General features: G+C 47.3%; 1 long non-coding RNA gene across 1 annotated transcript in view; it reads left to right on the forward strand.

Moving 5' to 3' along the window:
- Nucleotides 1-15684: 15684 nt before the first annotated feature.
- LOC146866096 (uncharacterized) overlaps nt 15685-25056 on the forward strand; it is a 28377-nt gene continuing 19005 nt past the window's right edge. Inside the window, exons 1-2 of the long non-coding RNA XR_014976760.1 lie at nt 15685-15834; nt 16621-16736. This is a non-coding gene — a long non-coding RNA (uncharacterized LOC146866096). The remainder of the gene's footprint in view (nt 15835-16620; nt 16737-25056) is intronic.

A 25056-nucleotide genomic window follows, 5' to 3' on the forward strand; every position in this document is an offset into this window, starting at 1 on the left:
CTCTTAGATGATCGTAAAAACCAAAGTCTATGTTTGGGTTTTAAAATGACTATCAGCGAGAGAAGTTTTAATTAACTTAATGAGTGAGAGGAAATTCAGAGTTTTTTTCTGGTGGAAAAACTGGTACACCGCACCACAGCCGATCTAACTCCTAATTCATCCTTACATTGGGGCCTAGATGTGAAATAGGCTGTCTAGACTGGCCTAAATTCGAAGGGGCAGATGTACAAGCCCCTTGCGTCATTTTTGCGCCGCTATTGCGTCACTTTTTGTGATGCAGCAGCAGCGTAAAAATGCGGCCCATTTACAATGTGACGTATCTAGGGAGACGCATCACGTTGTAAAGCCCTGCGTCACATTATACCTGCGTCAGGTATAATGTATGTAGGGTGGGCGCTCCAACACAAAAAGCCTACTAGAAGTGACGCAGCGAAATCTACAAGATTTCACTGCGCCACTTCTAGGACGCCAGTGCGTCAAAATCTTACGCCTGCTTGAAGCAGGCGTAAGGAGTGACACAGCACAATGAGGATAGGCCTCCTCCTGCATTGCTGGAGTTGTGTTGTGCTTGCGACACGACTCCAGCAATGCGTGTCTTTTGCGTCAACAGATGCGTCAGAATTTCTGACCCATCTGTCAATCCTTGCGCCATGGTGCGCTGTATTGTAAATACGGCACATCCATAGTGGTGCAAGGGTTTCTAATGGTAGCGCGGGGAAAGTGATGCATCTTTACAGATGCGTCACTTTCTTGTAAATCTGCCCCTGAATGTTTTAATTGTGATGTGATGCTAATGCTCTTTTGCTTAGAACTTTGAAAGGAACGTTTTATTGTGATGACAAATTGTATTAAAGGAAAAGAACTGCTCTGTAGAGTGGAGTTTGTGTTGAAGTTTGTTTTTGACTAAACAAGGTTTTCGTTTTGCTAGCAGATTATTTGCAAAAAGGTATCCAGAAGGTGTTTTTGGAAAGTGGTTCCTATGTTATGAAAGTACATTTTCAATTGATCATTGTAAGTTAATCTTGCTATATTTATATATACATATATAATTGTATTTAATATTGAAAAAAGCAAATGCATTTATTTTCCTAATACAGATATTCATATATTTTTGATAGGAAAAATGCAAGTTCTGCACTTTATTCTGATTATGTCTCAATAGACTCTTCTGCCTGGAAAGTGAAGGTTAAATGAGACATTATTGCATTCCCGATGTTGCTCCTGCTCTAGGCATTCAGGGGTTTGAACTTACGGACAATTGCAAAGGGAAGGGATAACTCTGAAAGGTGTAATAGTTAGCGGTCTAGTGTATGACCCGACCGCATCCACAGGCCAGGCGTGGCCTGCGGGGAATTAATAAAAGGGACCGCCCGCTCGGGGGCGAGGTCACTCCCCAGAGTATCCGCCTGTGAGCCTCATCATTGTTAGCGCCGCGACCCACGCCCGCGCGCTAAGTAATTCAAGGCCCAAAGGGAATACGCAACACTGGTGACGAGTGCGGGATATTGGGACCCGTGCACCGGCCGTCGTGCATATCACTGCGAGGCCGGACGGAAAAGAAAAATAAACGGAGTGGATAATTAGCACTCGCGTATACCGGGCCTAGCGAAAGAACACCCGGCCGACAAACAGGCAACAAGGAAGAATACGCCCTCATCCCTCATAATAAGCCACAACAGCAGCAAAGGGGGAAAGCACAAGAAATCCACCAAAACAACCCTGCACAAGGCCCCAGCAGCGCGAGAGACACACAGGGGAACTGCACACGAGGCCAGCCCAGCATCAGAAAGAGTAAGGGCATTGTCACAACAGCCTGGGCAGGAGGCCCCTGCATGGTGGGTGATTTTCACAGGAGAGCTGCGAATAGGCATGCATGCCTACAAGACACGCCCTGCGGAGCTACTGCCTGCGCCCACTGGAAAAGGCCCACATCGCCACGCGTCCACACAGCAAGGAGATGGGCCATCCGCCCTGGACCTCCACCTCTCCGGGAGCCATCAGGCACGGGAGGAGTAAGTCATTTGCCCTAACATACCCAGTGGTTTCGGACAACAAGTGCTATGGTGGATGACGACCAGGCGGGAGCACCAGGCCAAGCGGCGGCACCGGCCCGCGTACCATTCCAACATGCGGCATCAGGGGTCCTACCTCAGTTCAGTGAACTGGAGGACCCCGCAACAGCCTCTCCCCGATTGAAAATCTGGATAGAGCGCCTCTATCAACTATTTCATTGTAACCCGGGAGACAGATGAGGCAATAAAAAGATCCCTGCTACTGCACTATGCGGGGGGACGAAATCTTCAAACTGTTCAAACACCTGCCCAACACAGGAGCTGTGGCCGACTATAATGCGGCGGTAGCCGCGCTAGACGCCCATTTCGACCCGCAGTTGAACCCAGATTTCGAACGGTTCAAATTACGCCAAGCACGGCAGAGAGAGGGAGAGTCAATTGATGCATTCTATGCACGCCTTCGGGAACTCGCCAGCACGTGCACGGAAGATGACCAACCGAAAGAGATTCGTGCACAACTGATCCAGGGGTGTCGGGATAAGACGCTGAGGGGGCTCATTCTGCGCCAACCGAAGATCGCGCTCGAAGACATGATTGGACCAAGCACTAATCAAGCCCCAAGGACGGTCCGACAATATCAAGATGGAGCGTGCAGACGCCATCCGGGCCAAGCAAAGAGGGGACTCGTTCAATAGACCGAAGCCGGAAACGTCCAAGCAAAGGTGCGGATACTGTGGACATGAACCACATGCCGCAAAAGACTGCCCCGTGCAAGGAAAGAAGTGCGCCAACTGCAGATTACCCAACCACTACACCACGTGTGCAGGAGGCACGCCAAAGGTCGTGACTTCCGGAACCAAAGACCCCCAACGCGTGCAGTACGACAACTGTCAGTGACATAATCGACGCCACCGGAAGACACACAAAGAAAGGGCAGGAGATACCAAGAACCGAGTGAAGACTCTTCAGACGACGATGACGGAGAAGCATACCTGATCTCGTTTGCGCGGGAACTCAAGCAACGCCGCAGGCCCCAGCCAACGTGCATGATTCAAGTGGCGGGAACAGAAATAAAGGCAGTCATTGACACTGGAGCCACAGTTAAGTTCATGGGCCTCCAACAGTACCACCGGTGACGCCATCCAAGACCAGAATCTACGCCTACGGGGCGGACACTCCTCTCCTGCTGAAAGGGAAGATCACAGTTCCCATCAAGGCAGACTGCCTCAAAGTCACAACAACAATCCACGTCATCGACAGGGAAGCGGACACTTTACTGAGCAGCCACACTGCAGAAAATCTCGGACTCATTGCGTTCGCAAGGAGAATCCAGTCTCACCAAGTGGAGGAGCTACTTAGTAAGTTCCCTGAATTGTTCCAGGGGCTCGGACGCATCAGATGTGACCCTGTCAAATTACACATCGACAAAACAGTTGCCCCAGTCGCGCTGTAGCATAGAAGAATCCCATTCCACCTGCGGCCGCTAGTGGAAAAAGAGTTAGAGACTCTGGAAAAACAAGGCATAATCGAGAAAGTGTCGGGACCGACGCCCTGGGTGTCCCCGAAGGTCATCGCGGAAAAGCCAAAACAGCCAGGAGCCATACACCTCTGTATCGACATGAGGCTGCTGAACAAAGCAATGCGAAGGGAACGTCACATCACGCCAACGATGGATGACATCATCGCGGATGTGAATGGGTCAAAATGGTTCTCAAAAATTGACCTGAATGCCGGATACCACCAGCTTCCGTTGTCCAAAGAAAGCCGCTACATCACCACCTTTAGCACCCATCTAGGATTACGAAGATACAAAAGACTCAACTTCGGAATATCTTCAGCAGCAGAAGTGTTCCAAAACACGATACGAGAAATGCTGTCAGGCTTACCGGGAGTGCTAAATGTCAGCGATGATATTTTAATACACTCAGTGACGGCCGCGGATCACTACAAACATCTCCGCAACACGCTGAAACGCCTCAGTGAACATGGAGCAACCTTACACAAAGACAAATGCCAGTTCTTCCAGCCGTCCCTGGAGTTCTTTGGGTATGTGTTCAACCAAGAAGGCATTCAAGTAGACCTGAGGAAATCGCAGGCCATCAAAGATGCGCCCGCACCGACAACACCGATGGAAGTGCGTAGATTTCTAGGCATGGCTACGTACTTTGGGAGATTCATCCCAGGACTGGCTACCCGGGCGGAACCCCTGCGGGCCCTCACGAGGGCAGAGGCAAAGTGGCAAAGGGGACCGAAAGAAGAGGAGGCATTTCAAGGAATAAAGGATGCCCTTCTGGGAGAAGGCATACTTCGACCCGGCTAAAAGAACAGAAGTGCTCGTCGATGCAAGCCCAGTAGGGCTCGGCGCGGTACTAACCCAAGAACACGAATCTGGCCGCTGGGCGGCCCTGTCATTTGCCAGCAAGTCCCTAACACCCACAGAGACAAGATACGCCCAAGTCGAGCGAGAAGCGTTGGCCATAAAGTGGGCGTGCAACCACTACCATCTATACCTAAAAGGACAGCCATTCACAGTGGTCACCAACCACCAGCCCCTCGTTCCGCTTTTCAAAAGGACGGCGCCTCACCCCCCTCCACGTATCGAGAGATGGGCGGTGCAGCTACAGCCATACGAAATGGAAGTGGTATACCGGCCAGGAGCCAAAAACCCTGCAGACTTCTTGTCCAGACACCCCGTTCCTGCCGAGGCACAGGACAACACAGAAGACGCGGAACACTACGTTCACTTGGTATCTACTGCAGCCTGTCCCCAGAACATGACCCTGGAAGACGTCAAAGAAGCAGCCACCACTGTCTCAGTATATACCAGGACTCTGCAAGCAGTCCAAGAAGGATTGTGGGCAAACTACCTGCGGCAAGCCAACTCCTGGAGCCAAGAAGAGCATGAACACCTGACGAAGATCTGGCAGATACGGAGCGAACTCAGCGCCACAAGGGACGGGATCTTGCTAAGAGGGTCCAGGCTAGTAATACTGCAGGCCCAGAAACACAGAGCGACTCAATTGGCTCACGGAGGGCATCAAGGAATAACCAAAATGAAGGCACGAATGAGAGAGAAGATTTGGTTCCCAGAGCTAGACAAAATAGTGGAAGAATATATCCAGCGCTGTCCGCTGTGCCAAGTGACCAGTGGCCCAGAAAGACCGGCTCCGGTGATCACCGAAGACGCGTGCACTGTCCCTTGGTCCAGAGTGAGCATAGACTTCAGGAACTTCCCTGGAGGGAAGTACACGTTAGTACTTGTAGACGCCTTCTCAAAGTACCCCATAGTAGAGCCAATTGCCTCCACGGCATTTAACCACGTGGGACATATCCTAGAGAAAGTGTTTGATATGTTCGGGTTCCCCCACGAGGTCCACAGTGACAATGGACCACCATTTCAAGGTGCCGAGTTTGCCACTTTCCTAAGACAGAGAGGAATACGCCACCGAAGAGTGACCCCTCAGTGGCCACAAGCCAATGGCGACGTTGAACGCTTTATGTGCACGCTGAACAAGATGTTTCTAATAGCGGGAGTCGAACAAGTGGACCCGGAAAAGAGGCTCCATGAATTCTTGCTGGAATACCGGAGCACACCCCACTGCACCACCCAGAGGAGCCCGTGGGCACTGATGCTCTATGGCCCAAGAAGAGATCTACTTCCCACCTGCCCGGGGTGGTCACCACCACCTTTTGAGGCCGAGAACACGCAAGACCGGAGAACCCGCCGGAACCAACAAGTAAGCCTCCATCGCCGGGCCACACCAAGAACACTCTGCACAGGGACAAACGTCCTTCTGCGAGACCGTCGCCCTGGAGGGAAGTTCAAAACGAACTACGAACCGGGGACCTGGACAGTCACCGCAAACCAGGGGACCATGGTAACCGCTCAAAGAGGAGGTGAGGAGGTGTCCCGGAATGTGTCATGGTTCAAAGAAGTCCCAACAGCACACCCTGGGAGGCCCGCTGATCAACAACCGGATGGTACAAACACTCCAGCACCAGAGACCACAGAGACAAACACTGGGATGCCGTCCGGCCCAGCGCCAGAGAGCGAGACTCCCAGCAACCCGCGGCTGCGGGCTGCCCCCAAAGGTACAGCCTGAGACCGAACCCTCACCCGAGCCAGTGCCTGAAAGACTTTGCCTGCTGAGGGCATCCGGCCACCAACCATGGAGTCCACGCAAGTACCAACACCTATGTGTGTGAACTGTCTGAACTGTTTAAGTTGTTTGTTTCATTGACCAAGTTGGATAGGGATGTAATAGTTAGCGCTCTAGTGTATGACCTGACCGCGGCACCGCATCCGCAGGCCAGGCGTTACCTGCGGGGAATTAATAAAAGGGATCGCCCGCTCGGGGGAGAGGTCACTCCCCAGAGTATCAGCCTGTGAGCCTCATCATTGTTAGCGCCGTGACCCACGCCCGCGCGCTAAGCAATTCAAGGCCCAAAGGGAACACGCAACAAAAGGTAAACCTTAAATTTATTATCCAAACCCTGACTATGTATCGAATTGGTACCATTATTATTTTGAGCAAATCTTACGTGAGGCGGTTGATTGGGCCGAGCAAGGTCATGAACCAAATATGCCTGTGTTCTCTTTATCCTTCTGACTCAATCTGACCCAAGTTATGTTCTTTCCTATATTGTCTTCTCTATCTGTGCTCTTTCGATTGCAAATTATACAATTCATATATCGATGTTTGGGTGTTGCTTCTTTTGGGATCGGCCAGAGTCTTTTATTCTTTTCTGATTAGCCTGCATTTTAAATTGACTTGTCTGTCTTTGAACTATGCCTTCCTTACCTTTCTATGCGTCTCTATCTATTCCATAGGGAAAACCTCATGGTGTGGAATGTAGGCCTCAGTATTTTTCTCAGTTTCAGAGGGTATGGCAATTTCCCAGATACTCACTGCTTTTAAATTAATCATGTTGCACTCTATCTCAATCAGCATGAAAAATTAAAGATTTGTTTGACAGTCTAAAATTCTTGGGTCCTAGGATCTTGAGACAAAAATTCAGCTGCACCTTGCCATCCCTCCTGCATTAGTGTCAGATGGATCATTAAGTTAGGAGTAATATAAAGAAACTTTGCAGCCGAATGATGCCATGTTGCTGTATGATTCCTCAATAAATAGGATGTAGTGATACTCCATTTTTTGATATAAAAGTCTTTGAATGAGGGAACTAAAATCCGAGAACAACTGTGTCACTCTACGTTTTAGTAGCATTGTTTTTTTCAAGCTATAGCCTTTCTAAAATGTGTAGTTTGGTAATAACAAATCTTGGAATGTACCTCAATTAAATGTCTGGTATATGGAAAGGTATAAGAAAATGATAGTAAAATAGTTTGAGCTTCAGGAACCTGCATGATTTTTAGGTTGCAGTAAGTATGCATCCAAGTAAAGTCTTTAAAAGCAATATGAAAATACATATTTATGGAGTCAATATAGGATGGATTAAGGCAGGAGAGCCAACTTCCAAATTTTTGAGTGCGGTATGAGCAATAAAACACACCCTTTGATGTCTGTGACATCACCAGAAGTAGTATCATGGGTAGTTATACGTCACTGATGAAGCCACTGAACAGGTATCAAACAAGTTTGTAAACACTTAGGATAAATAAACAAAGATCATACAAATTTACTGTTCAGAAATATGTCACAGAAGCTCTCAGTTGCTGTTAAATCATCCCTTACACAAATCCACAACTTATTTGCGCCTCACATTTCCTACATCCAATTTCTCAAACTGGTATATATGTTCCAACACTCAGTTCTGATTTTGAATTTAAATGCTGAGTACATTTTAACTGAAAATCGCTGAAAAGTGTATTTAAAATTGCTTTAACATTAAGCTCTTCTTTTTTGCAACAAATGGTTTTGTAAGCACACTTGAAAAAAGTACTGTATAGTACCCCTTATCCCTTTTTTTGCAAATATATTTATTGATTTTTAGAAACATATAATCAAGCAAAAAACAAAATCCTTCCAGATCTGCCCCCCCCCCCCCACGTGACAGGATTGTATTTTTTTACTCTAGGTAAAACACATAATAATATCTTACTTCAGGACAGCAGGTCGAGATAGTTCAGTTGCACTGTCCTCATTATTGCCTTCCCTTGACCACTGTCCGTGAGAGGGCCACCACCCAATCCCACAGCTACTCCTTCCTATTCCCTCATGATACACTCTCCCACACCTTCTCGAACTTCCTTTGGCAACCCCAGCCCTCATAGACTAATTTATCCTGGCCTCAGCATACATCCAACTCCAGAGCCCACATTTGAAATCGTGGGCTCAGTGCATTCCCCCACTTCTGTGCAATCTCTCGTTTTGCTAAGGGATTCCTCAAATTCCCCAGGATTTTCTGATAGAAGTTGAGATCTGTGGAACCACACACCCCCCCAACAACATCAACAGAGTCTAAAATGCAATTGGCAGTCCAATCGCCATTTAAATAATGAACTTTCACGGTATCCCAAAACATGCGGTTCCTCAGGCACTCCCATAGTGAATGCAGGAAAGACCCTCTCTGGCCACAAGCATGCAGACATTCATCGCTCTCTGCCCTATCGATCATATGTTGGAGTGCCCTAATGTAGTATATTCTATGAAGGATTTTAAATTGAACTAAACAGAATTGTGCCTGTATGCCCACCTCTCTTGGAAACTGTAGCGCCTCTTGCCATTTGCCATCCTCCAAGTTTCCCACTTCCATCTGACATTTCTCCCTCAGAAGTGTAAAATCCCCCTGTGTGTTTTAATTCCTGAGGGTATTATAAGTTAGTGAGATTGCTTTGTTTGTCATATGGTCATCAAGGAGTCGTCGCTTGAGGGAAGACTCCTCCATTGTGTCCTCCTCTGGTACAATCCTTCACCACGGGCATATCTTAATTGGTAGTATTTAAGAAGTTGGGATGGTGCCATATTGTATTCTCCTCTAAGATGGGAGAATGGCAATATACTGTTCCTATTCTATATATCTTGGAGTGTGAAGAGGCCGATGAAGTCCCAACCTCTAAAGACTTGCAGGGTTTGCATTGCCCCTAATTTCGTGCCCAGCCACAATGGAGTTGTGGGAGTCAGTTTCTTCCCCTAGCCCATTTCCTTCAGATGGGTCATCCATATCCAACATACCATCTTGGTCACTTCTCGAGTATAAGGGCTGATTTTGCCACCACAGAGGACTTGAAGATATCCTTTAACACCAAGGGAATCTCAATCATGTCAATAGACCAGGTCCACCGATGATGCAAATGCCCACTCATTCACAATAATCACCTTAGCGACTTTGTAATATTTGCGGGCAACTGGTAGGGCTACTCCTTCAATTATACGTAGACCATTAGAGGGTGTGGAGCACCACTCAAGGCAGCCCATCCAGCCACAGCAGTGTCCTTACACCGCTGCTAATTTTACAGAGGAAGGTCTCCAGTATCTGATGGGGGCTGTTCTATAGGACATACGTGAGTTTTGGGAGGGTAATCATCTTAAACAGCGCTGCTGTACCCGGAAGGAAGAGTGGAGTGCACTCCAATAAATGGTGTCTACTTCCAGTATATTAAAGAGGGGGGCCAGGTTGTTCTGATGTTAAGTAAACACATCCCTAGAGATCCAGACACCTAGGTACTGGAAATGATCATGTGCTCTGTAAGAGGCACGAGGAGAGTTTCTCAAACATCTCCCAAACCATGGGGAACAGAAGTGATTTCTCCCCGTTGATACCTAGACCTAAGTATTCACCGTATATCCTGAAAATCTCCACCACCCATGCCAGCAACTGCTCTGGTTTCGCAAGTACTGAAGGACATGATCATCTATCTTTCCCTCCCAGGTTTCCCCCCACCACCAGCCCCAAACTTTTGAGTTCACTAAGTGTGGGTGTAGTTCGCAGAACTCTGCGAATTGACAAAAAAACTCACGCTCGCCAACTTACTGTTGGCGAGTATGAGCGCGGAAAAAACTCTGCTACACAGAGTGGAGTTTTCTGCACCCTGCGAGCTCTGCGGAGCGTGGAGTGCAGAAAACTCCGCAAACTCCACGAACGGAGCAGAGTTCACTGCCCAGGTCCATTCTGCTATTGCCTAAATTCCAAAGCACATAACATAGGCAAAAAGAGGTAGCCTTGTCGGGTCTGCCAGCCTATAGGGAACTCGTGGGACAGAATTCCATTAACTTTAACTCAGTCCTTGGTCCGCCATAGAGCAGTCCAATCCAGTGACTAAATTTGGGCTCAATGCCCTATTTTTCTAATATGATGAAGAGGAAGGGCCATTCCACTGAGTCAAATGATTTATTTTTGTTGAGTGATACCACCACTAGTATAAGCTCTACATCCTTGGCCAGTGAAATGTTGTTGTGAAGATGACGGAGATTGAGCCTAGTCAATCTATGCAACTTAAATTAGTTCTGGTCTGGATGTGGCAAATTCATGATCACTTCCCACAAATAAATTGACAGTACCCTGGAGAGTACCGTAGCATCCGAGTTGATGAATGATACCGGGCAGTATGATTCCCACCGTTACAGTGGCTTCCAGAGTTTCAGGATTAGAACTATATTCACTAGATTTGCATCTTGGGGGAGCTCACCTTGTTAATGCACCTCCAGATACATCCCATATAGGTGTGGCGACACTTTATTAGCTGCTTTCCTAAGAATTCCAACAGTAGCTCATTGGGGCCTGCTGTTTCTAGACTTTAGTTGGGTCATTTCATTTTGCACTTCTCCCACATACAGGTCCTCTTCCGGAGTATTGGGTTTCTGACGCTCAAGCTCCCGATAGGGGCAGTCCTCTCCAAAGCTACATGTGTCCTCCACTTCTGGCCATTTCTTACTTCCATAGAAGTCGCTCAAGTAAACTGCCATTATCTCTGCAATAGCCACGAATCCTGTCACTAGACTTCTGTTCGGGCCCTTGATTTCCTTTATATGATATCTTCCCTGGTACTGCCTACTGATGCATGGCAACATCTTTCCCGCCTTGTCCCTCACTTCATAAAAATGCTTTGCCTGCATTATATATTCTAATTTCACCTCATCTGTTGTTACCGAGTGGTATTCCTCCATCTTGCTAAGGAGGTGTGCTTCACCTCAGGCGAATGGTGTAATGTGTTTTCATCCTCCAAGTGACATAGGTCCCTCTCTCTATACAGCATTCCTTCCATTTATGTCTGTCTCCCACTTCCAGGCAATAATTACCACCCATATGATGACCTTATACTCCTACAACACTGTGGCAGCTTCCCATACTGACTTAGAATTTTCTTAAAAATAGTGGATCGTGGTTTTCTGCAATCTGGCCACTTCTTTCCCATTTATAAGTCTCCATGTTGTCATTCTCCACTCATTCCGATCCTGCCTCTGAGAGGATTCCATTGTAACAGCAAGTGGAAAGTGTTCAGAAATCCCTCTCGCTTTATGATCAGATTATATGAATCTATGGATGGTTTCCATCTGAGTGAAGAAAAAGTCAGTGTGGAAGTATGTCACAGGTGCCCTGGAATAAAAAGAATAACACCTATGGGCCCTATGGAGTGCCCTCCGGATATCCCCCCTATCCACAGCCTGGTGGAAGGGGTTTAGTTTCCAGGAGCCATCCCAGTGAGTCTGTCTATGCTGGGTTCTGTCCAGATGATCATCCATCACCATGCTGAAATCACCTCTAACCACGGTGGTAGCCTTTGGGAGCTCTGTGCATAGTTTCCCCAATTACATCAGTGTGTTTACTTGGAGTCCTGGAGGGACATTAATGTTGACTAAAGCAAGTTGTTCTTCCCTTCCATTCACCCAGAATTGCCATATTGCACCCTGGTATATTCATCCACGTCTTTTTCCGCATGAAAGGACACAGATCTCTTAATTAAGATTGCTACTCCCCTCGCACTAGAGGAATAGCCTGTCTGGCTATGAATAGCGTATTTTCCCCAGGCCAATAGTGACCCCCTATTTCCCTTAATATATGTCTCATCATCCATGTGACTGTGTCCCATCCCTGTGTTCCCTTGTCCCATCATGGTGTAAATAACCCTCCAAAGGGGGAGGGGGGCACATCACCGCAAACCAGTAAACAATGAACATTATCCCAACTAACCCCCCTCCTGACTTTACTGTGCTGCAGTTCCCAAACCCGCCGCCACTACAATTCACAGTATGTCCGTCGCCCTTGTATATTGGCTAAATAAAACGCAAACATCAGGAATCTGTAGATACAGGTTCCCTATTTCAGGCAGGGGTGACGCGTAGCAGTGTCATGACCAACCAGGCAGGCATTAGGTAGGCCATAGTGGACTCCAAAGTACCCTGGCCATGTTAAAAAATGCTCATTTAAAATGATCTCATCCAATATCATAGGTGTAACTTAGGAAAGTGACTAATCCCCCAAGCCATGGTCTCAGAAGCCCCCTTCATCTGCGGAGTCAGCACCCACGTCCACCAATGATACCCATCTGTTCTTGGGCTCCGACCATGGAGCTCATTGTAGGTCAGCAGCCCCTCTTGATCTTTCGGATTCAGCCTGGACCATCATTGGGGTTGCCTGTAACAGATTCCTCCTTCATTAACACCGTTGCTCTTCCTGGCAATGTTGAGACTGAGTTGCAGAGGTAAAGAAGTGTGTGCATTCCTTGTCAATGATCCTCAAGTTCACCAGGAACAGCAAGGCATATCGGACATCTAGGCTTCTTAAATGTTGTTTGACCCACAAGAAGGACTCTCTCTGTCTTTGAACCAGCACTGGATACATGTTAACGGGTTGTCCTTCCACCCTCCATGAGCCATGTGTTCTTGCCATCTGGAGGATTGTATCTCGATCCCAAAAGTTGAACAGTCATACTACAATTGCTCTTGGAGGCCCTCCAGGGGGTGGTGGCCGACCCGGTACCCTGTGGGCACGTTTCACACTAAACCAATTAGAAGTTCCCCCCCAAGCACCACTAAAGCTAGCCATTCCTCCAGGAAGAGGTCCATACTTAGGCCTTCTGCCCGTTCCAGGACCCTCGCCAGTCGAAAATTGTTACAGTGAAAGTGACTCTTAGCATCCTCTACTCTCTTGCAAATGGACCACCTCTTGCTCTAGCTTTTATAGTTGGGTCATGTGTTCTGACACTGTTGGGCACATAAAGGCCAGCACAGATTGCATCTCAGTCACATGATCCACCAATTTCCTTTGATCAGCCCGGAGGAGGTTTACTTCCTGAGTCACACAAAAGCATGGATTTGTGCAAGACTGGGCTAATATTTTCCCAGATGCAGCTCTGGTATAGACCTCGGAGGTGGTACCCCAGGCACAAGCACCCACATCCAATTCCATGCAGCAGTTGCCTCTTGACCAGACGAAGATGGTAGCCACCGCTAGGGATGATTTCTCCCTTCCCAATGTTTCATAAGGCCATTCACTCCTGAGTCGCTCGGAGAACTAGGCTCTTCCAGTGTTGATAGGACATACATCGGTGGGCTATGCATGGGAGAAGCTCAGACCCCCTCCAGACTACCTTTAGGGAGTCATCCTTTACTGAAGAATGATGGGGATGGGCCACCACCAACAGGAGCCACCACTGTGTCTATGTCTCCATGATATATTGTGTAACCCTCAGCCGGTGGGGGCACAGTGATGTTACTGTCTCATTTTACACATGCCATGAACCTGAGACAAATGGACAGTTTTAAAATGTATATGAAGTGGGTAATTGTGAGATGGTGGAGAGATCAATACCAATGGGAAGGTGTGGATATGTCTAAGAGAGAGAGTGCATGTATTGAAAAATAATATTTTTCTCAGTAAACAGACTATCAAACCCAAATGCACCACAGAACCCACAGATATGCAAAAACAAATGTGGAGCTGCATCACCAAAACAGTCATGAGAGCCTCTTTGAAAGCTCACAATAAAAGAAACCTCATTCATGAAAGTCAATAGGAACGTTTAAAGAACTGTCAAACAGCCATGGCTCTATAGTTTACATTTATGGTAATATCAACGTAAAGGGATACAATGAAACAAATCCCTTTACTATTATGAACTTCTATGAAAGTTACAGTGGTATATGAAATGTAAAAGAGAGTTTAGAAGTCACAAAAATACAATGCCTATATTCTGAAATGTAATCATGCACTGGCATTATTCTCCCTGCTGCGACTAGGGGTCCATTCAGTTTAGCCAGGTTCCAGAGTTTGATGTGAAAGTTAGTTCACGGCTGGAAATGAATTGAAAGATAATTTGTCTCTTGAACCAGGGAGCTACTGCACTGGTAAAACCTTCCAATTAAAATGCAAGTATATACATATGTATGTGATATTTGGATTGTATGAACCTAGCCGAAAGGCAACAGAGCACTGTGCAATGATAAAGACAATGCTAGGAGCAAAGATATAAACATAGACAGTTAAGTAGAATGCAGATGGAGTGCTGACTTGACCAGAGATCGAAGAAGGGAGCTCCCTTCGGCTAAAATGAGCATACTGCAATTTGCTATAAAACATTGCCACTCATTTGCTTTAAAACCACCTGTATCATTATAAAAAATAGTGTGAACAATAGAGGTACAATCTGTCCAAAATATTGACTGGTATTTTAATATGGAATCAACTTCTTTAGCCTAAGGTAGCAGCAATGGCTATTTTGACTGTATTGTCAAGGAAAGCACTGCTGTGTAGAGACAGCTATAATCTTAGACACCAATGACATAAATATTGTGGCCTTGTTTGATGGTCATACAGATTTGGGACTTCCCATCCTGTAATTTCTTATGCACCCAAGTGCTAAATGAAGGGTACTCTGTAGATCCAGAGACCCAGCAGTTATCCAGTCACACTTGCCACTTCCTTTGCCCATCACACTGTATCAATTTGTTTAGTCACTGTTTCTGGATAAGCAATAAGCTGATCATATTTATTAATTACACAGTGTAGTGATAGACCTACAGGGCACATGTTTTCCGAAACACCTGCTGACAGCGTTGAAGGTCTTCTTCTGTTGCACAGTACCTTAGTCTGGAGCAACATTAGACTTTCTTAGGATTTCTTAAGATTCAAAAAGAATTCCACAAGTAAGATACTCACAGTTACTGAAATGTAGCAAGTTATTTCAGCACATTTGAATTGTTTCCACAATGTAACTTGAAGAAACGCCTCCCGTGTACCTCCACAAAGTTTGGAGGTGTTACCCACACTACAGTTAAAATCGATTTTCATCTGCGTTTGTCAGAGGCAAACCTCTAACCATTTTTATGCTGGGAAACCCTTGCAAAGTTCCTGTGAATATTCACAAATGTGCCTGTTTTTAGGGTATTCACCACCATTTGGAGGCGTTCCCATCCTGGAATATCCATAATGTACCTCTCTAAGTAGATCTACTGACACGTAAAAAAATTCAGAATTTTGTTAATGTGTAAATAAATTTACAAAGCCTCATAAATGCTGGTATTTCCTTCTGTACACTGTATTTAGATGCACAAACAGCTTTGTGATCTTAGGCGCCAATTCTGAGCACGGGAATTAGTACTTAGGACGTGCTCTCTTATATTCTCTTACACTCTTTTGAATTGGCCCGAACATCCAATAGTTGAAGTGCAAAGAGGGCAGAAACATTTCTAGGCCAATCATTCGTATACAAAAAGATTCCGAATATTCAAATGTTGGGGGCGTGGCTTGACGCCCACGGGAGATGGCAGACACTCCGTGAGCTCCGACAGACCGACACCGAACGAGTCCGATATGTACAAGCCCTGCGCCCCTTCGACCATTGGAAGTACAAGTCCCACGTCCAGGAACACTCTAGAATCACCTTGTTGAGCAGGAGACGTGTCGGCGCTGATTTTTTAAGGTATTCTCTGCATTCTCGCTGACGCCTCAGACGCATCCGCCATTTTGTGGTCTGCGTCCCGTAATCACCTGTCTCATTAAAATGCAGCGGTGGGCATAAACTACTCCTGAGTTGTTGAGGTTATATGCTCCGCTCAAGTTGATTTTTTTGCATAATTCAATTCCTTCAATATCGACTGTCACAACGTTGTTCACGACTTAATCCATATGCTAACGCAAGATGTGTATTCTGGCACTTTTTCTCATACAGCAATACTCTTCCTCCAATGAAGCTTTGTTCCTTAACAAAAATGCATTTTTTCAGCATGTTGAGAGTTTGAACCTCAATTGCTATGCTCGTTTCTACATCTTGGAATCTTTTATGCCTGGACTTTATGCTCACTATCAAGTTATCGCTGATGTTGGACTGCTTATGTATTTTTTTAATTGACCGCTGTTCCCACCTCACACTTACAGTCGCACCATTGGCTATTTTTGAAGTATTGATATCAAGCATGTTGTCTAACTTGCTTTTCCCTATCCCTTGAGGTGATCCTGTGTGCTGAGATTTATCATTTTCATCAAGTGCCATATTTATCTTATATACTTTTGACCCCTGTGTCATACCACCTGTTTGTTCTAAAGTACATTGATAACTTTTGACTTCCTGTTGCTGTTTAGCCCTCGCATATAACAATGACCCTTCTTTGTGCCATCAGCTGCTCTAGTTTTTTCTTGGACTTTTTCTTGCCCATTTTATGGGGAGACTGCGGAGACTCTCCTCCTCTTCTTCTTCTCCATTTCACAGACTCATCAAAAACTCTACAATTTTTACAAAGTTCGCCATGATGGAATCTGCCTCGGCATCTTCACTAAAGTCTGGCGCACCCTCAGAGCTGCAGTCGACGCTACCCACACTAACAAGTAAGCCATCATATAAAAAAAGTATACAGTGTGCCTGAACAGTTTCCATCTAAAGAGAAACTAGGTTTTCAGTACCAAAAATACTGTATCAAAGGTTGTATGCCACAATATTGACTAATACAATATCACCGTCTAACATTATCGATTCCACAATATTGTCACAACAGGTTTAGATGGAAAGCTATAGATCTACATATCTTAAGTCAACATTTAATTACCTAGACGCTGTAGTTGGAGTCCAAATTGTGGACTCGGTTTTATTTCATCTTGGTAGTTCAACCACAAGACTGTTACTCTACCACGTTATCAGTCTCATCTTAAGAACTTTTTAAGGCACCGGTCAAGAAATATTTTGAGGCCCCTGTTTGGAACAACTTTTTATTTTATTATCCATTTTCTGCTAATTCAAGCCCTATTTTGCCTATTGAATTATATGTTGATGGTTGAGATACCGAAATACACCAAAGGGAGCTAGATTGAAAATTGACTTTCCCAGGTAGCCCCTTGGAAGGTAGGGGACGTGAGCAAGTCTCACTTTGCCCATACCCTAAAATGTCTCCGACCGATTGACATTGTAAACAATCCTTTCATGACACATGCAACTTTGCATGAAGGCTAACTTGCATCTGTTTTTGAGGTCACTAGCAAACGTCAGCAAGATACAAAAAGGCACTGCTGTGCAAAACTGATGTATTTTATGTAAGTTAATTGTTGAGAATTACAAGAGATGTTCACTGCATTTCATATTGGTTCATGTTTATTTAACGTGAACATGATGTATTCCTTTCTGTCGAATAGCTATAATAAAGGAGCGATCTTGTGGCATGTGTTCCACTGGACACACGAGAATGAAACTGAAACTTTGTTTTCTTTTCATGAGAATTGAAGCCTAACATGAACTATCTCGTTAGTGCACTTCTTGGTTTTCTAAGAAACAATGGACAAAATGAATTGGATGATGCTCTTATAAGTGTATAAAATTCATAATGGTAGCTGGTTAAAGTCTATATAGCGGTTCCCAGAAAGGTTTATGAGTACAAGAAGTAGTACTGCAGGAGTATCTTTTAAATACTCTTACTTGCCTTTGGAAATTGGCAGAGAAACCTCCAGCTCCATATCAATAAAAGTGCATTGAGGGCACAGTCTTTTCTATTGCTACTAATTACATATGTAAATGATAGTATTTTCCAATCACATAAACAAAGACACCTAGTACAGGAGACCATTATTTGGCATTCCCTTCTTCATGGGAAACAAAATATTCAAGATGTTTACAGTCTATAGGTGTTGGGCCATATTTTCAAGGAGCTAATGTCGAGTTAACGGCACTTTAGCGCAGCCAAACTTGCAATACATGTATCACCCCATTCACAAGCTGGTACTAACAGCCCATAGCACCAGTTTACCCAGGATAGCAGCCGCAAAAAAGATCGCCACATAATACCCCCGGCAATTTTCGCTAATGAAATGCAGAGTAGGCGTTCCCGTGCAACAAGCCGTGACAACACCACTCCACAACATCCTCAACGACCAGCCAGATTGGCGAAAAGACCACGAAACATGCGATAAGGCGCATTAGCAGCAGAAAATTAATACCTACTCTGACCTGCTGCAAAGTCGGATGGCAGCCTGCACCACAAAAGGGAGCCCAGCTCAGAGCCACACCTGAGGTACAACAGATGCCATGGAGCCACTGAACATGCATGCCGGACAGCCAAGAGGGTCACAGCACCCACCTCCACCACCCCCAGGACTCCCCCTCCCCGGCACCCCCATCCCCTCAGCCAAAGACATGCCACATCAACTACACGGAAACATGTACCAAATGATCCGCCTGATGTAGCACAATCACATCTGGTGACATGCATGTGTCGTCACAAAAATGAGCATGGCACATTCACCTTCCAAGCAGCAAATTAAAATTTATTAAAATAAACACAGAATAGAAATGAAGACAAATGGCGGCTCCCCTCCGGACATTCCGTAGGTCACAGCCTGCAAGACAAAAATCATGATGAGAAGGTGTGTCCTGTGCACATCAAGGGACAGAAAGATAGCAAAGGAAAGAGAGAGAAAGAGAGGGAGAGAGAGATAGACGGACAGAGAGGGAGAGAGAGAGATAGACGGACAGAGAGGAGGAGAGAGAGATAGACAGACAGAGAGGGGGACAGAGAGATAGAGAAAAGAAGAGAGTGCCGACACTGCGCACCCAGGCCACACTGCTCACCTGCTGCCACCGGTGTGTCTCCAACCACATGCTGGTATGTAGGGCATTTAACCAGGTCCCACATCTGAGACAGACCCGTCATCTGTAACAGAGTCCAGATACATGAATGGCAAACTACATACAATTGCACATGACATCATCGCCTGTCCCCCCTGCGCACCCAGGCATCTGCACCCCAGCCCCTCCCACCACCCAGCAGTGCATGCCCGCCCCTGCGCACCCAGGCAGCTGCACCCCAGCTCCTCCCACCACCCAGTGGTGCATGCCCACCCCTGCTCACCCAGGCAGCTGCACCCCAGCCCCTCCCACCACCCAGCGGTGCATGTTCACCCCTGCGCACCAAGGGAGCTGCACCACAGCCCCTCCTGCCACCCAGCGGTGCATGCCTGCCCCTGCGCACCAGGCCTCACTGCTCACCTTCCTGGTGCTAGGTCTTGATTTCGCCATGGCAGAGGACATACCAGTGCACCCAGCCTCATCGCAGTCTGCACTCCCGCTCAGCCCTTGAGATGCCACTTACTCTGTGACCTGCGAGTTAATGCCATGTGCCTGTAGGTCCCTGCTGGCTCGGGTCTACTCTGCGGTCCGGCAGGGCACACAAAACCGGAGCGCTGGGACGGGGCATCATCGCAGGCTGCACACCCGCTCAGCACTTAAGGTGCCCCTACCTCAGTGCACCGAAAGTCACCGTCCCATGGCGGTGTGCCTGTGCTGGCCGCAGTGTGTCCGGTGCCACCAAGTGTGTGCCGCGCAAGTCATGGACCCTCTATGATTGGGGATCGTGGTGCGGACACCATCATGTCACCTCCGGGCCTGCTGAATGTAATGTCCCATGGGCCCAAATGCCTACATGCACACCCCACAGCTACACCCCGAGAGAGGTTGGAAATGGCGTTGAGCACGTGTGCCCGGCCCTTTTTATTGGCAGGGTCACATGTGCTGTGAAGCGTGTGCTGGATAGGTGTGGTGTGGGAGTACACCAGCCATGAAGGAGTGGCTGTGGCATGCTGACAACTAGACCTGTGACCAGCAGATCCCTACAGGGAAGTCCAGGGACATGTAGCGTTGTACCCCCCGCCTGTCAGCATAAGCGGAGTGAGCTGGCCTGGCATATGCCAGTCGAGCATAAGAGTTTGAACAATGACCCCGGGGCTCTGGGCTGGACAAGGAAGTAACAAATGCGTGTGTTGCATCGGCGCCACCCGGACAACATTCGGCAATGTGTCACTCTGTGACCCAAGTCCAACAACTTGAGCCACATGGATGTAAGAGGAATTCACTGATCCTACATTCATCCATAGTACCACACTTGAAAGACCATAGACAGGACACATCTGTGTGATTCGTAATGTTTAATGCACATTCAGTGGAGTGTTGCATCTGGAGCAATACAGGGCCATGCAAACCCCACTTGACAATGTAGGCCCGAGGAGGGCCAGTCAGAGTCCTTCAGGGAATGACAAGTCCAAAGGAAAAGGAAGAGTTCTGATAGCTGTGTAATTGGCGATCATACAGAAAATGGCAGTCCATTGCGAGGTCCAAGGTGAGTGTCGCAGAGTGTATCAGGGGACAGTGGAAGGTGATGATGCAGAGGGCGGAATCAAGCTGAAACCGACCTTGTGGTGGAGATGAATTCTACAGTTTTTTTCGTACCAGTAAGGCGGTTTTACTCGCATCTTCGTCCTCTGCTGTGTCATGTGCCTCACGTGTGGGTGGTGCTGGCCTTTCTCCAGCACTGTGCGGCAGTGACACCTCAGGTGCCTGAAGTGGAATGTCTGCTGCACTGTGTGACACTGATACTTTAGGGGCTGAGAGGTGGATGTAGTGGTAGCAGCAGCATGCATCATTGCCAGGCCTTGTGGCAGCAATGCCATGAGGATGGTTTTGAGGTCATTGTGGAACCCAGCTACCTCTCGCTGGTGTGCAGACGTGGCAGCCGCTCTTTCCGCATTGGCCCACTCCATGTTCTCCATGAGCCGCCGCATGAGTCCCAACTCCCGGGCGAGCTTGCTGGAGCCACTTTGACTAGACAGTCATTCTTGTCTCAGAGTCAGGACTCTGGCGATGTCATCCATGGTTCGTTGGAGTGCATGGAGCGGACTGTGGGGGTCCGTTAGGGCCTGTGAGTGGCCCCTGATTGGACTTAGAAACCCACGTATGGCATCTAGTTTGTCTGCCATGCGGTCGAAGCCCACCCACACCTGTTCAGCCATCTGCTCCTGGCATCCCAACACATGGCATTGGAAGGCTATGTGTTCTTTGTGGGGGTCCTGGGAGGCAGCCGTTTTGGTGGGTGCTGCCTGCTGTGTGGTCTGTGCAGGGGGTGGGGTGTCCCTGTTGCAGCTGGGCTGCCCTGCTCCTGGAGGTGGGCTGCGGAGATTGTCAACGAACTCATGGAGGGCGTCGAAGTCGAAGCTGTGGTGGTCCTCTTCGTCATCAGAGAAGAAAGGTTCGGGCTGCTATGCAGGAGGTGTTGACTGTCCCTCTGCAACTGAAGGGGAGATGCAGTTTGAAAATGTGTTCATATGTGTGTTGTCGGATTGTACATGTTCACATACAGACTGCATGACTGTGTACATCGTGGCTGTTTTGAAGGGGCTGCCTATTTGCTGCGGGACAGTGGACATTTTGACAACATCACGGATGTGTGTTTGAACTTGTGCATTGTCTACTCACATTTCCCTGCAATGCCACTTGTGATTGGCCAGTGTCTACACCCAGTAAGCGCCAGTTGTGTCCTGTGTTCTGCTGTGGACGTGTTGCGATTTGTGCCACTCTGTTGTCAGTGTTGATGTGCTCTGCATGTTATATATGTGTGCTGCATGGGGGGGTGGCCCCTGCTGCTCTGTTTTGCTGCCCCTTATCCCTTTCATGCGGTGTGCCTTTGACTTCTGTGCTTGTACAGTACTGACATGTAGCATACTTGGGTACATTGTTCTCTTGGTGGGAATTGGGGTCTGGGGCATGGTTTGTCAGCAGATGTGCTCAGCTCAATTGTGCATGTGTGCCATTGTGCCCATCTCCCCCGTACCCCCAGTCCCTGGTCGTTACTCACCCTGGTGCTTTTGTGTCCGGTCCTGTTGAGCAGTGTCCGGTCCCCCGACTTCAGCCACCGTCTCCCCACTGATGACTGTGGACACCATTTCCTTCATGTCGTACAGCTCCTCCTGTTGCGCAGGACTTCCACCTTCAGTCTGCATTGCTGCCTTCCGGTTGTTGGCGAGTTTCAGCTTTGTTTTGCGCTTGACGTCATTCCAGCGCCTCTTGACCTCTTCCAGCACTCCGACTGCATTCACCTTGTCCACGATGGACTGCCTTAGTCCATTTTTTGTTGCCAATGACACAGTGGAGGTGACGAAAAGTAGTTGATGGTGTTCGATCCCTCCGTTATTAGGATACTGTTTTCCTGCGACTGAAGCACTTCTTCCTACTCTTCTTCTCCTTGCCCTGCTCTGACCCCGAGGTCCCAGGCAAGTCCTCCGGGGGGCTTGTGGGGTTCTGGTTATCCTCTGTACTTGCTCCGGCAACATCCATTGTGCTTGGCTGTTGTTTGGCATTTGTTTGTCAGTTTTTTTTCTAGTTTTATATTGATTGTTCCCACCTGACGCATGTGAATTGCAGACCTTTAGCTGGTTTTCGCTGATTTTTGTATCGCGATTGGCCTCATCGCAGCTTTTTTTGCGTTTGCGTTTCGCATTTTTGCGGCGTGGCATTGATTTTATCACGGTCAGTTGATGCGTTATCTGGGGAATGTCGCATGATACCGCCGTGTTGTGAATACCTGGTTAACATGTTGTAAATTACCCCGATGGACTGCAATGTTGAGGGTTGCGTTAAGTAACTTTTACGATGGTTAACACACATTCTTGAGACTATACCCCGTTGTCTTGAATATTCTACGAAAGAAAAGCTCCTGGATGCAGCAGAGAGACTATCCCACAGCACTGCTTATTTGGAGTACAAAAATGTGTTTTAAATTAAAAACTTGGATAGGACGTTGTCTTAATTTGTCTAAACAACTGCTTTTAGATGATGTTAAAACCAGAGTCTGCTTAAGAAATTATGAGCACATGTCCCCGTCTGACACAGGTCTCAAGAGGTCTGCTGCCTGACAGAAGACCTGGCGACATCACAAAATCTTTAGGATAGTAACAAACCAAAGTAAAAAACAATGTACAATCTTATTTCTCACCTATAATAATCCTTGAATTGTTACTGGAAAAATGGAATCCACAGTCTGTATAAGCTACACAACTTCCAAAACTGTTCATATGTTTTATAATGACTATCAGCGAGGAAAGTTTTAATTAACTTAATGAGTCAGAAAAACTTCAGGGTTTGTTTCTGGTGGAGAAACTGGTACACCGCACCACAGCAGGTCCAACTCCTACCTCATCATTAAATTGGGGCCTAGATGTGAATTCGACTGGCCTAAACTCTAAGGGGGATATTCTCAAGAACGTGTGTTAATCATCGCCAAATTAGCTTAGCGCAACTTTGCATATCGCAGTTGAATGCGACAAAATAACACCATGTTAACGTTGTATTCTCAATCCGGCGGCAACATGCGATAGTCTCACGATAACGCGCCAAATGACCGCGACAAAATCAATGCATTACCGAAAAATTGTGAAACACGAACGTGAAAAAAGTTGCAATGCCCCAAATCGCGATACAAAAATCTGCGATAACCAGCAACAGGCCTGCAATTCCCACGCGTCAGGAGGAAAAATGCACTATACAAGCAGAACCAAAAAAAAAGGCAAAAAAAAAAAAAACTGGGTAGCACCATAGATGCACCCAGATTGAGTGCAGAGGATAACTTGAACCCCACAAGCCCCACGGAGAACCAGCCAGGAAACCCGTGTCCGAGTGAAGGGCATGGAGAATTTGAAGAGGAAGATGGGGTTCAGTCCGCAGGAAAACTGGATTATCGTCACGAAGGTGATAGAACACTACCAACAACTGTTCGTCACATCCACTGTGTCATTGGCAACACAAACGGAAATTTGGCAGTCTATCGTGAACAACGTGAATGCAGTCGGAGTGCCAAGGAGGTGAATGGAGGAGGTCAAGAGGCGCTGGCATGATGTGAATAGCCAAACCAAGCAGAAACTCGCTGCCAACTGGAAGGCAGCAAAGGTGGGAGTATGTTGTATCTTGACTCCGATGTTATTCTAGCCCAGCCAACTGTGAGTATTTCACTCCCAAAAATTCCATGTTATGTCATTACACCAAGATTCCATTGGCAGGGCTAACATCAGAGTCAAGATACAACAGACTCCCACCTCCAGTCGCCGTTGCTGCATTCCGGTTGGCAGCGAGTTTCTGCTTGGTTTTGACACAGTTGGCTGGGCTGAGCAGCATGCTGGCTGCTCCTGGTGGGGTCTCGCTCTGGTCTTCTTGTTATCTTGTAACTATCTTGAATAAACCTCTCTGAACCACCTCTACCTGTGTGGACTTGATCACTACAGAGTCCTGCGCCACAGGAGGAGCTGGAGGAAATGGTGGCCACAGTCATCAGTGTGGAGACGGTGGCAGGAGTTGGGGGTCCGGACACAGCTCGATATGACCTGACCCAACAGCAACAGGGTGAGTAACGACCAGGGACTCTGGGCACGGGGGGGAGATGGGCACAATGGCACACATGCACAATTATGTGTAGCACACTGCACACCCACAATGATTGTGGAACATGTCCCTGATACCCTTGGCACACTGCAGCACACATAGAAACACCAAGTAGGCCCCTGTCCACTGTGTGCCCAAAATACATGACATGGTGCACGACACGACACTGAGGTGGCCCATTGTGGATCACATCCTCAAAGGAGCAGGTCACACTCTGACACATCCACATGCACATACAACCCCTGATGACAACAACACATCTACAGACAAACAATGCACAAGAGTACAAAAACCGTCCAAGAGCACAAATGACCCAAGCCGCCAACATCTCTGCACCGTAAAAGCACGCAAGTCAAAGGCACAGCGCCTCAAAGGGATAAGGGGGCGCTAAATCAGAGCTGCAGGGGTGACTCTCCCACAATGCAGCACACACACATAGCAATCACAGCACATCGACATTGA

This window comes from Triturus cristatus, chromosome 2_1, assembly GCF_964204655.1.
Source record: "Triturus cristatus chromosome 2_1, aTriCri1.1, whole genome shotgun sequence".
NCBI lineage: Eukaryota > Metazoa > Chordata > Amphibia > Caudata > Salamandridae > Triturus > Triturus cristatus.